The following is a 4,878-nucleotide window of genomic DNA, read 5'->3' on the forward strand; positions in this document are numbered from 1 at the left end:
TCTCCGATTCGTTGGTTCTCTTTACGTAGTCGTAAGCTATGCAAAGTTTTTTGGTTATTTTTCAACCTTTTATCTTGTTTTTCTGTTCGAAATGAACAATATCTTGAAAGGTCTTGTGGATTCAATTTCATTTTCTGAACACAGATGTAGACTCTTAATTTCACATGAATAATTAAAAGACTTAATTAAAAGCACACGGATAATTAAAAGACTTAATTCCTTGATCTTTGTTATTACACGCTTTGCCATTTGCTTCCGTTGCCTATTACCTGTTGTTACTATCTGTTTATTATCTACCTTCTTAACGTAGAGGTAAGGTCTGCGTACATATTACCCTCCCCAGACCTCACTTGTGGGATCCCATTGGTTTGGTTTTGTTGTTGTTGTAATTTAGAGCGGAAGAGGTAGCATAGTTTAACTTTTAAACATGCTATATATTTTGCTCAAACATCACGAAAGCACACGGATGAATAATTTCACATGAAATCTAAAGCACACGGATAATTAAAAGACTTAATTCCTTGATCTTTGTTATTACACGCTTTGCCATTTGCTTCCGTTGCCTATTACCTGTTGTTATTATCTGTTTATTATCTACCTTCTTAACGTAGAGGTAAGGTCTGTGTACACATTACCATCCTCATACCTCACTTGTGAGATCCCATTGATTTTGTTGTTGTTGTAATTTAGAGCGGAAGAGGTTGCATAGTTTAACTTTTAAACATGCTATATATTTTGCTCAAACATCACGAAAGCATCATATAAGTATATAAGTATGATCTAAAATTCGATAATTAGATAGGACTTTTTTTTTTTCCTTTATAATTTGAAAACTAGTAAGAGTTGGGTAGTTGGGAGAGGGTCGACCTAATTAATATTTAAATTTGATTAACGAGTAATTAGTTTACGTTGAACCCATATGTCAAATTTGAGTAAAGGGACTTTTTTACCCTCCAAGCACTAGCATTTAGAAAAAAGTTAATACCCTCAAACCCGCCTAAATCTTTGTTAGTTTCATACCTAAACTATCGAGTGTCCTCGAAAACCCCCTGAACTATACCCCCTTCATAATAAAATCCCCCGTCGCTTATGTGGCATATTGTGTGAAATAAGCCGCCTAAGAGCGTGTGAAGGTTGACAATAACCATTAAAATGGGCCCCACCTGACAGTTACTAACGACTAATTAGCCCCTTTTTTAAAAAACTTATATTTTCTCCTCTTTTTCTTTATATTACACATTTCTTCTTCATTTCTTCACCTTACTTCTCCATAAAATAAAACAACTTATTAAACTGACATAAAAAGACCCGGAAACTAACAACAAACAACATGCATGCAACTATATATTCGACAAACCAACAACAAGAAGCAGAAAAATACCCAAAATTTTCTACTACGAACTAAATCGCAGCACCTACCTATCATAATTTCACAACAAAAATAATAGGGAATAAAGAATAGGACTCGTATTGAAGCGATCTTTAAAAGTCTTCAGAATCTTCAAACAATCTTCAGAACTAAATGAACCTCCAGTACCCTAAGCCCTAAATTTTTACTCCCGATTCGAAATAACAGCAACAATAAGAAGAGAATCGATGGTAGCAACAATAAGATTAAGGTAATTAAAAAGAGAAATCGAAGGTGTCTCTCATCTCCGATGATAGAAGTTTTCAGATGAGAGCAAAGAGACCATTTTTACCGAAAAGAAATGATCGACAAGTAAGTTAAAATTTTCTTTTTAATTTTTACCACGTAATTAAATTAATGTATGCTAAGTAAGCCCTGTGGTCCATCATCTCCGATAAGAAAGTAACGAATAAAGTAACAAAAAAGGAAAATATATAGTTAAACTAATGTAAATAAATGAACTTATGTCGGCCGGTAATACCAACAAACGATTATTTGTTATTTTAAAAAAAATGAATAGTTTCTTATATTTTACCGATGATTGCAGATTGCAAATGTACTATGAGAAAAAGATTTAAGTTTAATACACTAGTAATATAAATAACTTTTATAATATCAATGCAATTAATAATAAATTATATTAATCTCGGTCTTATTTTTTACCAGCTTGAGTTCGCGATGTTATTATACATCATTAGACGTAGAATATATATTTGGACTCGCTACAGATCAGCAGGCAAGTAAAGCAGGGAATGAGATATTAATTACTTTGGCTAAGGAAGTCAAAGTTAGCTGTAATTATTTGTAAATGGTAAAACACCACATAATTCAATCTTATATGGAATGTTTGCACTATTTTTTCTTGAAATTATCAACCTTCTATTTTTTTTAGGGTGATGCAAAGGTAATCTTACTAGCCCACTATCCTTTTCAGCGAGGGCGTAACTAGAATATCGGTTAATTGAACTCACTAGATTTGACACAAAATAAATTATGTATTTGTCTTAATAAATTCATTAAATATATATAAATTATTAACTCACTAACTTAAAAGTACTAATAATCCGAACTTATAAGCTTCGAATCTTTGGTTTCGGCTATGCTGTTTAGGCTTCCAAAATGCAACACAAAGAAATCAAAATGGCAAGATCTAGAGAGGAAGTATTTAAAAATTAGCACTGTCTTTCCCTTAAACAAATAGATGACATGTGTTTCTGTACACATTCACATGTTGTGTTCTCATTGTCTGGCTAGATAGTAAATACTACTTGTTAAAGAAATGCAATGGACAACTCTTGAAGCTGTTAAATTCTGATTTTTTTAGTCTTGAGCACCAATCTAATTGACAAATCATATTACTTCCCAAGAGTGCATCTATAAATAATTTGGCAACTGAATCCCAAAGTCATGACCTTTGTTCTATAAGATTTGTTCAGCCACATTACAGGGCTAACAGTGAAATTTTCCGGCGAAGATGAGATTTCGAGGCAATGACAGCCCCGCCAAGGGTCGTCATTTACCACGAATGTTAGTGACAATATTGGCCACATTAACGGTTGCTAATGTTGTTTCAGCGGATCCTTATGTATATTCTTCTCCTTCATTACCTTCACTTCCACTATCATATGCCTATAAATCACTGCCTCGTCCGTCGTCATCTCCACCTCTCCCGTATGTGTATACATCTCCGCCTCTGCATCCGCCTCCTCCTCCGCCTTCACCCCTAGCACCCTATGGTCCACGTCATCACTTGGCGGTCAAGGTTGTTGGAAAAGTCTACTGTTTAAGATGCTACAATTGGAAATACCCAAAAATGTCTCATGGCAAGAAACACCTCAAAGGTACAATAATGTTGATTCCACACCCTCTAATTTCTTGTATTTTCTGTTTAGATTTCATCACTAATTCACTTAACTATATTTTTCTTTATAATCGCTTATGATTTATGTTGTTATTATTCGTTAGAGATTTGTCTTCTCGAGATGTGGATATTAGGATAAAACAACATTTTTTATGTTTTGAAAATGTGCACTAATAAGATTTTTGTCTCACATTCGCTAAAAATTAAAGCATAAAAATTTATCAAGGTACATGACAAGAAATCCCTCAGAGATACAAAAATCGCGATTCCATGCCCTCTAATATTTCTTTATTTTCTATTTATATTTCATCATTAATTTACTTAACTATATTTTTTTGATGGGTTTAACTATATTTTCTTTTTCATCCGTTTATTCTTTACGTTCTTGTTATTCGTTAGATGTGTCTTCTCAATATTTGGATTATAGGATCCATTATTAGAATAAGCTTTTGATCATAGGAGAAGAGCCAAAGACAATTGGGAAATGAGCTTTGGATCGTGTTACGGACAGCTAGTTTTATAAGTTAAATAGGAAAAGTAAAGAGGTATTATCACTTTTAGCCCGCAATAGAAATTATTTATATTTGGTAGTCGAAAAAGTAAATAAAATTTGTATAATTTTTGTATATAACATACAGAATGTATATATATATATACAAAAAAAAATATAAATTTTATACATTTTTTTGACTATTATTTTTACGGCGGCTATACAATGTCATTTTTCCAAAAAGAAATTATCAAAGTACATGTATATAATATCTGTTAACCATTCAATTATTTTAATGTTGATTATCTTGTTCACATGAATTAGGTGCTGTGATTCAAGTGACTTGCAAGGTCGGTGACAAAAAAATTATGAATTTTGGTAACACTAAGATCAATGGCAAATTTAGCATAACTTTCAAAGGATTTGATTATCACAAATATGGCGCAAAGGCTTGCAAAGTCAAACTTCAAAAGGCACCAAAAGATTCAAAATGTAACATTCCAACAAATTTTCATTTGGGAATTAAGGGTGCTAATCTCAAAGTGAAATCAAAGACTAAATATGAAGTTGTATTCTATGCATTACCATTTGCTTATGCTCCTAAGATACCCTATAGGGTATGTAAGAAGCTCAAGCCTACACTTGCGCGCTATACTACTTCAAATCTCCTCCAAATCTATCACGGGCGTATGTTTATAAGTCATATTCGCCTTCATCACCAACGTATGTTTACAAGTCACCTTCTCCTCCAACCCCGACATAAGTTTACAAATTCCATCACCACTTTATTACCAAACTCGGCCACCACCAACTAAAGTCTCAATCGTCTCCTTATTATTACAAGTTTCCACCATCAGTAACACCAGCACCAATATAGTATTATAAGTCGTCTTCTACTCCAAGCGCGACATACGTTTACAAATTCCATCACGAGTACCTTCTTACAAAAATTGGCCACCACCAAGTAAGAATCAATCGTCTCCTTATTACTACTAGTCTCTAGTCTCTACCATCACCAACACCTGGATCTATATAGTATTATAAGTCATCTCCTCCTCCAAGCGCGACATATGTTTACAAATTTCATCACCATCTTAGCTTATTACAAAAGTCGGCCAC

General features: G+C 33.3%; 1 long non-coding RNA gene across 1 annotated transcript; it reads left to right on the forward strand.

Annotated features, from left to right (window-relative positions):
• The first annotated feature begins 2,730 nt into the window (after nucleotides 1-2,730).
• LOC104109725 (uncharacterized) lies at nucleotides 2,731-4,301 on the forward strand. The gene is made up of 2 exons (XR_011412713.1): nucleotides 2,731-3,249; nucleotides 4,084-4,301. It is a non-coding gene; the product is annotated as an uncharacterized lncRNA (long non-coding RNA).
• Nucleotides 4,302-4,878: the final 577 nt, after the last annotated feature.

Source organism: Nicotiana tomentosiformis, chromosome 12 (genome assembly GCF_000390325.3).
Source record: "Nicotiana tomentosiformis chromosome 12, ASM39032v3, whole genome shotgun sequence".
NCBI classification, from domain to species: Eukaryota; Viridiplantae; Streptophyta; class Magnoliopsida; order Solanales; family Solanaceae; genus Nicotiana; species Nicotiana tomentosiformis.